The sequence below is a fragment of the Aquarana catesbeiana genome, linkage group LG01, assembly GCF_042186555.1.
Source record: "Aquarana catesbeiana isolate 2022-GZ linkage group LG01, ASM4218655v1, whole genome shotgun sequence".
NCBI classification, from domain to species: domain Eukaryota; kingdom Metazoa; phylum Chordata; class Amphibia; order Anura; family Ranidae; genus Aquarana; species Aquarana catesbeiana.
In genome coordinates, this window is record NC_133324.1 from 133,071,072 (window position 1) to 133,084,935 (window position 13,864).

Below are 13,864 nucleotides of genomic sequence, written 5' to 3' on the forward strand. Positions count from 1 at the left end.
GATCAAGGGGTTAAAACTTTATTAGGGGGGGTTAGGGGGGTACCCTAGACCTAAAGGGGGGTAATACTCACTGTCCCAACACTGTAACTGTCACAAACTGACACTATGCAGTAATCAGAAAAAAAAAAAAAAAAAAAAAAAAAAAACCTGCTGGTGTCAGTTTGTGACAGGGGGGGGGGGTGATTGGGGGGGGATCGGGGGGCGATCGGGGGGGGGGATCGGGGTGTTTTGTATGCCTGGCATGTTCTACTGTGTTGTGTAGTGTGTTTTCACTCACATTGATGTCTTCTCCCCTCGGCGCTGGAACGGAAAATACCGAGCCGAGGGGAGATGACATCATTTCCTTTGCTGCTGTTTAGCATACAGCAGCAAAGGAGTGTTATTTTTTTTGTCCCAAGTGATTGAATAATGACAAAAAAAAAAAAAAAAAAAATATTTACAAAAAGTTGTCACTAAATGATATATTGCTCACACAGGCCATGGGCCTATGTGGAATTGCACCCCAAAATATATTCAGCTACTTCTCCTGAGTACGGGGATACCACATGTGTGGGACTTTTTGGGAGCCTAGCCGCGTATGGGACCCCGAAAACCAATCACCGCCTTCAGGATTTCTAAGGGTGTAACTTTTTGATTTCACTCTTCACTGCCTATCACAGTTTCGGAGGCCATGGAATGCCCAGGTGGCACAACCCCCCCCCAAATGACCCCATTTTGGAAAGTAGACACCCCAAGCTATTTGCTGAGAGGCATATTGAGTCCATGGAATATTTTATATTTTGACACAAGTTGCGGGAAAGTGACACTTTTTTTTTTTTTTTTTTTTTTTTTGCACAAAGTTGTCACTAAATGATATATTGCTCACACAGGCCATGGGCCTATGTGGAATTGCACCCCAAAATACATTTAGCTGCTTCTCCTGAGTACGGGGATACCACATGTGTGGGACTTTTTGGGAGCCTAGCCGCGTACGGGGCCCCGAAAACCAATCACCGCCTTCAGCGTTTTTAAGGGCGTGAATTTTTGATTTTACTCTTCACTGCCTAACACCGTTTCGGAGGCCATGGAATGCCCAGGTGGCACAAACCCCCCCCAAATGACCCCATTTTGGAAAGTAGACACCCCAAGCTATTTGCTGAGAGGCATGGTGAGTATTTTGCAGCTCTCATTTGTTTTTGAAAATGAAGAAAGACAAGAAAAAACTTTTTTTTTTTTTCTTTTTTCAAATTTCAAAACTTTGTGACAAAAAGTGAGGTCTGCAAAATACTCACTATACCTCTCAGCAAATAGCTTGGGGTGTCTACTTTCCAAAATGGGGTCATTTGGGGGGGTTTTGTGCCACCTGGGCATTCCATGGCCTCCGAAACTGTGATAGGCAGTGAAGAGTGAAATCAAAAATTCACGCCCCTTAGAAAGCCTGAAGGCGGTGCTTGGTTTTCGGGGTCCCGTACACGGCTAGGCTCCCAAAAAGTCTCACACATATGGTATCCCCGTACTCAGGAGAAGCAGCAGAATGTATTTTGGGGTGTAATTTCACATATTCCCATGGCATGTTTGAGCAATATATCATTTAGTGACAACTTTGTGCAAAAAAAAAAAAAAAAAAAAAAAAATTTGTCTCTTTCCCGCAACTTGTGTCGCAATATAAAATATTCCATGGACTCGACATGCCTCTCAGCAAATAGCTTGGGGTGTCTACTTTCCAAAATGGGGTCATTTGGGGGGGTTTTGAACTGTCCTGGCATTTTATGCACAACATTTAGAAGCTTATGTCACACATCACCCACTCTTCTAACCACTTGAAGACAAAGCCCTTTCTGACACTTATTTTTTACATGAAAAAGTTTTTTTTTTTTTGCAAGAAAATTACTTTGAACCCCCAAACATTATATATTTTTTTAAAGCAAATGCCCTACAGATTAAAATGGTGGGTGTTTCATTTTTTTTTTTCACACAGTATTTGCGCAGCGATTTTTCAAACGCATTTTTTGGGGAAAAAACACACTTTTTTAAATTTTAATGCACTAAAACACACTATATTGCCCAAATGTTTGATGAAATAAAAAAGATGATCTTAGACCGAGTACATGGATACCAAACATGACATGCTTTACAATTGCGCACAAACGTGCAGTGGCAACAAAATAAATACATTTTTAAAAGCCTTTAAAAGCCTTTACAGGTTACCACTTTAGATCTACAGAGGAGGTCTACTGCAAAAATTACTGCCCTCGATCTGACCTTCGCGGCGATACCTCACATGCATGGTGCAATTGCTGTTTACGTTTGACGACAGACCGCCGCTTGCGTTCGCCTTAGCGCAAGAGCAGGGGGCGACAGGGGTGCTTTTTTTTTTTTTTTTTTTTTTCTTTATTATTTTTTTGCTTTTTTATCTTATTTTTAAACTGTTCCTTTCATTTTTTTTTTTTTTAAATCATTTTTATTGTTATCTCGGGGAATGTAAATATCCCCTATGATAGCAATAGGTAGTGACAGGTACTCTTTTTTGAAAAAATTGGGGTCTATTAGACCCTAGATCTCTCCTCTGCCCTCAAAGCATCTGACCACACCAAGATCGGTGTGATAAAATGCTTCCCCAATTTCCCAATGGCGCTATTTACATCCGGCGAAATCTAAGTCATAAAATGCTCGTAGCTTCCGGTTTCTTAGGCCATAGAGATGTTTGGAGCCACTCTTGTCTCTGATCAGCTCTATGGTCAGCTGGCTGAATCACCGGCTGCATTCTCAGGTTCCCTGTTGAGACAGGAGAGCCAGAGAAAAACACGGAAGACGGTGGGGGGGGGGGGGGCATTCCCTCCCACGGCTTGTAAAGGCAGTCTAGAGGCTAATTAGCCGCTAGGATTGCTTTTACATGAAAGCCGACCGCTGGCTGAAAAGAATGATACCAAGATGATACCTAAACCTGCAGGCATCATTCTGGTATAACCACTCAAAGTTGTGAATGGCGTACCTGAAGACAAAAAAATGGTTAACAATAAAGCACAGTAAACAATAAAGTATAAATAATTACATACCTGAAAAACAAACATGATAAAACATAATAACAATAACAATAACAATAAAACACTGCAGAATAGAATACAGTAAAAAAAGAGCAGAACAATAGAGAGAGAGAATAGAGAGAGAGAACAATAAAACGACAACTATTTTTTTTTATTTTATATATATATTTTTTTTTTTTACACTTTTTTTGTAACTAACTTTTATAACTGTAACCGGTTCCAGGTTCGGGTCTCTCAAAATGCGATGGCATCTTGGGAGACCCTGTGAAAGTGTGCCTAGTCTGTGCAATGCTGTACCCTACGCTAATACTCAACTAGTGTATGGTAGCGTTCAAAACATTCACCAATGCAAAGACCAGGATTGTCAGGACAGGAGGGACAATAATAGCGGGTGTCACGCCTATATCCGCGTTTGCTGCAGACACAACATCTTTTTGGGGGGGGTTCGTTGGGTAGGGGTACTCGGGAGCACATAAAAATGCCTCTCATGCAGCCGACTGCATTTCGTTGGGGGATGTGAATGGGGGAAGTACGGGCGCTGCAGAAGTGGTGGGTTCCCAATTAGGATTGGCGAATGCAGCAGGAAGGGCACTATGGGCACGACGGCCCTGTGTTTGTCTTTTTGGTGGCAGCGGGACACTACTTGTGCTTGTCACCTCACCAGCTTGAACTGCACTTATGGGACTCGCCACGTCACCAAGTGTTACTGCAGTGCTGGTTTGACTATGACCGGGGTGTACTAGGCCGTTGGTGCTTGCCAGTTCAATAAAAAGCTTCCAAAAAAACTGTTAGCGATCGCAGGGATCAGGCCTGACTCTGCGAACGCTGCAGTTATGCGTTTAGTGTTTTGTAAGTGACAGTGATCGATCGATACTGCACTTGGGTGGGCTGGACTGGGCCGGGCGGAGGGGCAAAACGCAGGTGCTAGCAGGTATCTGGGCTGATCCCGCTAACACTGCGTTTTTGGGAACCCTAAACTGCTGGGGACGCTAGTATAGATCTGATCTGATCGGATCAGATATTGATCCGTTCAGATACTATACCACTAAAGGAGGCGTATGCTGCGTGCGTGGGTGTTAGTGGTACTGGCGCTAACCTGACGCTGCCTGGGGCCGGTGCTTGCTAGTTCACCAAAATGCTACCAAAAAAACTGTTAGCGATCGCAGGGATCAGGCCTGACTCTGCGAACGCTGCAGTTATGCGTTTAGTGCCTTGTAAGTGTCAGTGATCGATCGATACTGCACTTGGGTGGGCTGGGCTGGGCCGGGCGGAGGGGCACAACGCAGGTGCTAGCAGGTATCTGGGCTGATCCCACTAACACTGCGTTTTTGGGAACCCTAAACTGCTGGGGACGCTAGTATAGATCTGATCGGATCAGATATTGATCCGATCAGATACTATACCACTAAGGGAGGTGTACGGTGCGTGCGTGGGTGTTAGCGGTACTGGCGCTAACCTGACGCTGCCTGGTGCTTGCTTGCCAGTTCACCAAAATGCTACCAAAAAAACTGTTAGCGATCGCAGGGATCAGGCCTGACTCTGTGAACGCTGCAGTTATGCGTTTAGTGTTTTGTAAGTGACAGTGATCGATCGATACTGCACTTGGGTGGGCTGGGCGGAGGGGCAAAACGCAGGTGCTAGCGGGTATCTGGGCTGATCCCGCTAACACTGTGTTTTTGGGAACCCTAAACTGCTGGGGACGCTAGTATAGATCTGATCAGATCAGATATTGATCCGTTCAGATACTATACCACTAAGGGAGGCGCATGCTGCGTGCGTGGGTGTTAGCGGTACTGGCGCTAATCTGACGCTGCCTGGGGCGACGCATATCACCGCCGGGCGATCAGGGGGCTAAACCTTTATTAGGTAATAAACGGCGGGTGCCCTGACACTATAAAAAATAAACGAACTAACCTGCGTCACCCGTAACGGTTATACGGTGATCAGTGGTGAAAGGGTTAACTAGGGGGCAATCAAGGGGTTAAAACATTTATTAGGTAGTATATGGGGGTCCCTGTCACTATAAAACGCTGACGGCGAACCTAAATATTTACCTCACTAACTAGCGTCACCAGCGACACTAATACAGCGATCAGAAAAATGATCGCTTAGCAACACTGGTGACAGGGGGTGATCAAGGGGTTAAAACTTTATTAGGGGGGGTTAGGGGGGTACCCTAGACCTAAAGGGGGGTAATACTCACTGTCCCAACACTGTAACTGTCACAAACTGACACTATGCAGTAATCAGAAAAAAAAAAAAAAAAAAAAAAAAAAACCTGCTGGTGTCAGTTTGTGACAGGGGGGGGGGGTGATTGGGGGGGGATCGGGGGGCGATCGGGGGGGGGGATCGGGGTGTTTTGTATGCCTGGCATGTTCTACTGTGTTGTGTAGTGTGTTTTCACTCACATTGATGTCTTCTCCCCTCGGCGCTGGAACGGAAAATACCGAGCCGAGGGGAGATGACATCATTTCCTTTGCTGCTGTTTAGCATACAGCAGCAAAGGAGTGTTCCCATTGGCCGGCGGCGATCGCGAGGGGGGGGCCACGAACGGATGGCCTCCCCCTCATCTCGGATCGCCGGGGAACAGAACGGGACCGCTTCGGGCACCGGGGGGGGGTCCGATCGGACCCCCCACCCGCGAGAGGCAAATCACGTACATGTACGTGATTTTGCCTGCCCGTGCCGCCTTGCCGACGTAAATCGGCGTTAGGCGGTCCTTAAGTGGTTAAGCACATGATTAGAGCCTGAGGCTCTAAATGGCTTAAAAAAAGGTTGGGCTCGGGGCAGAGAGCACTGCGCCCCGAGCCCACCCACTTGTGTGACAAAAGCAAAATAATTTTCGCTATTGTCTTCCTGCTTCTCCTCCTGGCCAATCAAGAATCTGGGCCTTGAGACCCGATTGGCTAGGGGTCTCAGGACCCACTTCATGTTCGGCCGGGAGGAAAAGCAACGGCCCGGCTCTTCTGGAGAAGCTGGAGCATCCTGCGGAGGAGCTGGGGAGAGTTCCTGGGGGAGAGCAGGGGGGAGGGGGTGGAAGTCTTCCTTGGGGTCAGGGACTTGTCATGCTGCAACAGGTTCTTCCACAGAGTCTTCACCAGATCCTTGTTCAGGTACGGATTACTGCCGCTGCTGTGTCTGCTGTCCACCTCTGGGACCGTCAGGGTCTCCGAACTGGGCACCGACTGCGACAACTATTGAGCCATGTCTTCCTCTCCTCTCCACCACCGTACAACTTACTGCAAAGTCTCCGCTACACACCGATCACTGCAAACCCACTTCTGCCATGCCCAGCACTGGTGGAGAGCAACTCACACTGACTAACGACCCACCAACCGCCCGCCTCATGCAACTATTCTACACAGATATACTGGGAGCACTGGAAGCAGCAGGAGGAGGGAGCAGACACTGCATGACTCTCCTATATACACCCCTCTGCTATACACACCCTCCTCTGCTATATACACCCCTCTGCTATATACACCCTTCTCTATATACACCCTCCTCTATATACACCCCTCTGCTATATACACCTTCCTCTATATACACTCCTCTGCTATACACACCCTCCTCATTATACACCCTCCTCTATATACACCCCTATGCTATATACATCCTCCTCTATATACACCCCTCTGCTATATACACCCCTCTGCTATATACACTCCTCTGCTATATACGCCCTCCTCATTATACATCCTCCTCCATATGCACCCTCTCCTATATACACCCTCCTCTATATACACCCATCTCCCGTGGAGGGGATGGCGCTAGTCTGCCGCCCCTCCTCCCCAAAATATTAAGCACATCCGGCACCGATGTTACGCATTAATCTCAATCTTAATTAATTTAGGGTGTAATATGTAACATGCTCCAAACCTGCTCCTCAATCCCCCCCCTTCCTGTGACAGTGGCCGGGGGATCTTTTTCCCTACACCCACTGTCAAATTTTGAAGCAGTGCGGCTGTGCGGGTCTCCGCCCACTGAGCCATGTCATTCATTCACAGTGTAGCAGAGCGTCCCAGAGAGAACCAGGAAAAGTCCTGTTTGGGGTTTATACATCTCCCAGGCTCCTCTCATACACGTTCAGGGATCTCTGATCCATGGTCCAGTTCAGTTCTTGGTCCTCTCCCCCAGGCTAATTTAAGCTCACCTGAGCAGACAGCCTTTGCTCTTGGCCTGGGATACTCAGACAACTTCTGTGTAGGAGAGCAAAAGGTTGGTGGAAGCTATTAAGCTGTGAATGTGGAGGCTGACAAGCTGTAGGCTTGCTCAGCCTGGTAGTTAGGGTCTGTAAATATTGTTTAGTTAGTGCCGAGACACGGCTAGGTTTTGTTTTGGCTATTTTTGTTCCTATTTGTTTTTGGAACACTGTACAGCACCTGTATATAGACTTGTATATATCACAAATAAACACCACACTGTTTGTCACTACTTCACTGGATTTGGGTATCTGTGCCTGAGACTGCTCATCCCAGGGAGCTTTGTACCTGCTACCTGTCCCCCAGGTTACATATGGTGGAGAATGCGGGCAGCTGTAGTAAGTTACTACTTAAAAGGCCAGTACCTAGAGTGACTAAACATGGAGGAAATCCTAAAACAACTGGTGATATCCAACGCTGCACAGCAGCAAGCAAACGCTACACAGCAGCAAACAAACGCTATCGCACAGGAGCAAACCAAGGCGCTGTGCCAACAGATTGGTGCTGTACAGGAGCTATTGCAGAGGCTGTTTGAACAGCTAGCCACTGATGCAAAAGTGGATAGGAAAACCCTGCTGGGGTTGTGGAGACGCTAGCACAGTGGTCACCTGCTAAAGTTGATGTTGTTGGAGACAAGCCCTCAGCCATCCATGTGGGTCGCTTTCTTTCTAAGATGACTGCAGATGTTGATCCAAAGGCCTTTCTTCTAACGTTTGAACGGACTGCTGAGAGGGAAGGTTGGCCCAAAACCCAATGGGCAAGACTGGTCGCCCCCTTGCTGTCTGGATAATCGCAGAAGGCCTACTATGCCTACTATGATTTGGAGTCAGCAGAAGCAGGAGACTATGAAAAGGTCAAGCGGGAAATCCTGGCGCGACTTGGTGTCACCTTGGCAGTTCGAGCACAGCGGGTCCACAGCAGGACTTTCCACCCAAAGCCACAGTCTCCCCAGGCAACCAGTAAGACTATTCCAGGGGAAGTGGATGGTAAGCATGGCAAGGAAATAGGTGGGAGGAATTTTGGTGCCAGGACTGAAGTTTGGCGTTCCAAACAAGGGAAGCTACTGCCTGTCAGCAAACCAAACTGGGGAAACAGTTGACAATGACCATGAGAAAAAGTATGCAGTCATTGAAAAGGAATGTTTAGCCATAAAGTGGGCTGTCGACGCACTAAGGTACTATTTATTAGGACGCCAGTTTGAGTTAATAACTGACCATGCTCCTCTGAAATGGATGGCCCAAAAGAAGGAGACTAATAGAAGGGTGGTTTTTGGCTCTACAGGATTACTCCTTCACTGTAAAACACAGGCCAGGTGTTGAGATGGGAAATGTAGATGCCCTGTCCCGTGTTCACTCTTGTTGGGCTACAGGTGTTCCAACCTTGGGGTTGAAACAAGGGGGGAGGATATGTAGCAGAGCGTCCCAGCGAGAGCCAGGAAAAGTCCTGTTCGGGGTTTATACATCTCCCAGGCTCCTCTCATACACATTCAGGGATCTCTGATTCATGATCCTGTTCAGGTCTTGGTCCTCTCCCCCAGGCTAATTTAAGCTCACCTGAGTAGACAGCCTTTGCTCTTGGCCTGGGAACCTCAGACAACTTCTGTGTAGGAGAGCAAAAGGTTGGTGGAAGCTATTAAGCTGTGAATGTGGAGGCTGACAAGCTGTAGACTTGCTCAGCCTGGCAGTTAGAGTCTGTAAATATTGTTTAGTTAGTGCCGGGACACGGCTAGGTTTTGTTTTGGCTATTTTTGTTCCTATTTGTTTTTGGAACAATGTACAGCACCTGTATATAGACTTGTATATATCACAAATAAACACCGCACTGTTTGTCACTACTTCACTGGATTCGGGTATCTGTGCCTGAAAGACTGCCCATCCCAGGGAACTTTGTACCTGCTACCTGTCCCCCAGGTTACAACAGGAATCTGTGACTGACAAAACTACAAGTCCTCTCTGCCACTGCAGCAGATGGTTTGTAGTTTTCAATGGACCACGGGCATGCTAATCAGCATGCGGATAATCCATTCACGTTGCCTCCAGGTCTGTAAAAGAAAGACCATACAGGGGTATGGGCAGCAGAGCTGCAGGCAGCATGTGCAGGAACTTGACACGATCCAATGCAATGCAATGCTTGGCAGGTGCCTATAAAAAAAAAATTATAAATTATTTTTTTCAAAGGTGAGCTTATCCTTTAAATTTAACTCTGTTGCAACAATGAACCAAATAACCTCCTGCCAGGTATAAAGAGCAGGCAACTGAGGATGTCAGTACATACCTTTAAATCCCTGCCGTTACGTCTGACTCCAAGGTTGTTCTGAGGGTTAAAGTGGAGGTAGTAAAATGGGTCAAAGTGGTGGTCACATGTTTTTATTGTATTTTGTATTTACCTTTTCACATTGACCTTTGGTCATTTTTATTATTGTTTTGTAATAAAGATTGGCATTTGCTTTTTATATGCTTGTTACTCATGATTCTGCCCTTAAAGTGTACTAAACCCACAACAGTAAAAACAGTCTGTATATGCAGAATGGCATGTTTGTTATACTCACTGTGGAACTTAAGAGGTTAATCCTCTGTATTGTGTAAAAAGGTTGTTTTATCCTGTATTCATAGATCCTCCCCTCCTGCACTGTCTATCTGGGGAAGGCCAGCTAACACACAGGGAGGGTAGCCAACCTGCACATGCTCAGTTGTGTCTTTTATGCTGGAGAGAACATTTCCTGTTTCACACACAATTTTATTACATGTTAATAATACATTTTGTGTTGTATACACAATTTATAAACAATATTATATCATGCTGTGCTGTGTGAACTTTTTTTTAAAGTTTGTAAGGTTTTTTTTTTTTTTATTTGTGAACTGAGCATGTCATTCGCACAGCGCCAATCAGTGCTGGCCGGATCGTGGGTGAGGGTTCACTGATGCATAGGAAGTTTCATCAGAGGAGAGTGAAATCTCCTCCTACAAGAACACTTGGGAATCGCTGGGATCCTGCAGTTTACCACATGACCGCCATATACAGATGAAAAAAAAAGGTATATCGCGGCAGTATTTTAATATAAAAAGATGATTTAGAACCTCTGTGCACTGTGGGGAGGGGGGGGGGGCGCAGATGAATTGTTTTTATATTGCTGGGTTTAGTAACACTTTAAAGTCCCACTGGGGTTATATATCTGTTCCATAAACAATATACATTGAAAATGCAAAGAAAAGATGCAAAGAAATGTGTGATCAAAGTTTATTTATTTGTAAAGTTTTATAACATAAACAAAGAAAAACTTTATTTTTCAAAATAAAAACCCCAGTGGTGATTAAATATCACCAAAAGAAAGATCTATCTGTCTAAAAAATATATATACATTTTGGGTACAGTGTTGAGTGAGTAATTGTCAATCAAAGTATGACAGTACTGAAAACTGAAAAAAAAAAAGTCTGGGCTGGCAGGAGGTGAAAGTGCCCAGTCTTGAGGTGTTTAGATTATTAAACCCTTCATCCCTCACATAATGGAGATAAACAAAGAAAGTCATGTTTGAAGTCCAGCCTGGGTGACAAATGTGGCTGCCTCCATAGGTTCAGCAGGGGAGTTAGCATAGCTGCCTTGGGACAGGAAGTTTGTTATGCACAGGATGAAAATAGAGGAAAAGATCCTGAAGAAAAAAGAAAACGTATGCAGCCACCAGATCTGAAGATCGGTATAAAACTCTTGTTTTTGGGTTTGGACATGTTTTGCATGTTTATTGCCTGTATTTACATAGCTTTAGTGCTACATAAGGCTTTAAAAAACTAGTATTGTGTATAAAATAATTAAAAACCACAACACAACCAATGTTTAAACTCATATTTTATTTTCTTAAACTGATTAGTGACACAGTTATGTAAAATATATAGAACTACATACATTTGTATTAAGCATACCACTGTATAAAAGTAATGAAAAAAATGTTAAGATAAGATACTATGGGGGGCACTTGATTCATTTGCACAGCGAGGCAATGCTCAATAGGAGCAGTGAGACAAATTACGTAACAGATTTACTACAAGGTTACAGCTTGAGTCAAATTCCTCCCTCCGCTGCTCTAAAGTACCACTGGCACAATGAAACCTGACCCTGACCATTCTTCATATTGGGGTTGATTTACTAAAGGCAAAACGGTTGTTCACTTTTCCTTGGAAAAGGGAATTTTCTGTTAGCTTTCGGAATGTGATAAAAACTCACTTTGCAAAGAATACCTAATTATGTGCAAGGGAAAAATGGTTGGATGATAGAAGTCAGCATAGCCTCACCTCATTCAGTAAGTTTAAGGAAAATTCCCATGCAAAGTGAACGGCCTATTTGTCTTTAGTAAATGAACCCCAATGCGTGTTTAGAGTGAAAATTTGTCTCATCTTCAGTGATAAATATGTCTCAGAATTTTACAAATCTGCCCAGGAATACAAGTGCAGGGTTCACAAAAACGCTGTAAAACTGTTGTAGAGACAAAGCAGCGTTGTTTGCATCTAATTGTCAATAATTTGCTTGATAAATATCCCCCCATTTGTCTATATCACTAAGTATAACATATATGTAGCACTCTATATACACATCACAAATCTGAATGATAAATGGATACAAAATAGTTTAAATAAACTATGTTCTGTAGTCACAACATTCATTTTATAATATCAGCATTGTAACAGTAATACACACAATAATTATTACAAACAATAGTTATTTTTTACAATCCAATATGTGCTTACTTGAAAAATGTCCTGTTGTAAGTGCTGCCTGTCTGCTGACCATCTCCTATCACAGCAAGCAGTGATTCCTGTACTGACTATAATAACAGCAAGAAATAATCGCATGTAAAATCCAACAGGCTGGTTGTACCCAAGCTGATCGATCAACTTGGGTATATTGAGCCTGCCCATAAATGGTTTGAATCCTGGCCGATCCCTGCTGAACCAGCCGAGATTTGAACCGTCTATGACCGGCTTTAAGATTTGAATATGTTGAGTAAATCATCTGAACAGGTTCAATAAACAGTATAAGGATCAAAGGGCACAGTGTAACATGTGCGCAACTGTATGTATTTTTTTTTTTTTTTTTTTTAAATAGCCAATTTCTACCTTATATCAGAGTGTCTCTTAGCACTCACGTGACTCCTCAGCTCTCTCTTCCTCTCCTCCCCTCCTCCCAGCTGACGTCAGCGGGAGTTCTCTGTCCCTTCCGCTATAACTGTCAGACTGGCAGAGGAGAGAGCCGAGGAGTCACATGAGTGCTGGGAGACGCTCTGATATAAGGTAGAAATCGGCTTTTTTTTAGTAAAGGACATACAGTGGCGCACATGTTATTATCTAACAGAGTGGATTGTAGGGACATGACAAGTGGCTTTACAACCACTTTAAAGAATGGGGATCTACAATGGTGCTCTTCACTGCTCTATATGGACTGCCTTGCTATGGTATGGCTGGGCCCGGGCAACACAAGAGAATCAAACAAAAAAATTTGAACTTTTGCATGGTTAAAGATTACAAAATTATCTTTTTTTTTATATCTGCAATGGGTGAAACAGTGCAATCCAACTGAAACCTTGGTTTTTGCAAATCTGTCACCTCTACGGCTCCATGCACACTGGAGCTGATAAACTGCAGTTTATTGGATTTTGGGCGTTTTTTTTAAAAGCCCATAAACTCCACTCTGTTAGCCTATGTGTCCATGCACACATGGATGTTTTTAAGCTTTAATGAGCAGTGGAGTTTATGGGCTTTGGGAGTTCCCATCATGCACCGGGACTGTGACATCATAAGGGGCGGGGTCACCGGATGACATGACCCGGTGACCATGCCCAATGCCAATCTAAGTCGTTGCGCACCGCTCACCCGGCATTACAGCGGGAGAGAGCGTCGTGTCAACATCGGAAGAAGACCGGAGGGAAGAAGACGACGGAGAAGACTGGGCCACCGCTAGCAAAAGAGCGGCAAAAGGGGCAGAAGAACCGGAGAGCGCGGAGAAGAAAGAGACCCCCGAAGTCGGAAGAGACCCCCGGAGCTGACTAATAAACTACTTTAAAAACCTGTGTAGTGTGTTTTATTTTTGACACTTTTTTTCCCCAGGTGAATGGGTAGGGGTACGATGTACCCCATACTCATTCAAGTAGGGTGGGGGGCCGGGATCTGGGGGCCCCCTTATTAAAGGGTGTTCCCAGATTCCGATAAGCCTCCCGCCCGCAGACCCCGACAACCAACGGCCAGGGTTGTCGGGAAGAGGCTCTTGTCCTCATCAACATGGGGACAAGGTGCTTTGGGGTGGGGGGGGCGCAGCGACCCCCCCCTGCCCCGAAGCACCTACCCCCATGTTGAGGGCATGCGGCCTGGTATGGTTCAGGAGGGGCGCTCGCTCGTCCCCACCCCCTTTCCTGACCAGCCGGGCTGCGTGCTCGGATAAGGATTTGGTATGGATTTTGGGGGGCCCCACGCCGTTTTTTCAGCGAAGGGGGTTCCCCTTAAAATCCATACCAGACCGGAGGGCCTGGTATTGTCTGAGGGGGGGAACCCCACGCCAATTTTTTTTTTCATTTTGGCGAGGGTTCCCCTTCATCCTCAGCACACAAGTCGCACCGCAAGTCGGATCATAATGATCCGACTTGCAGTGCGACTTCTA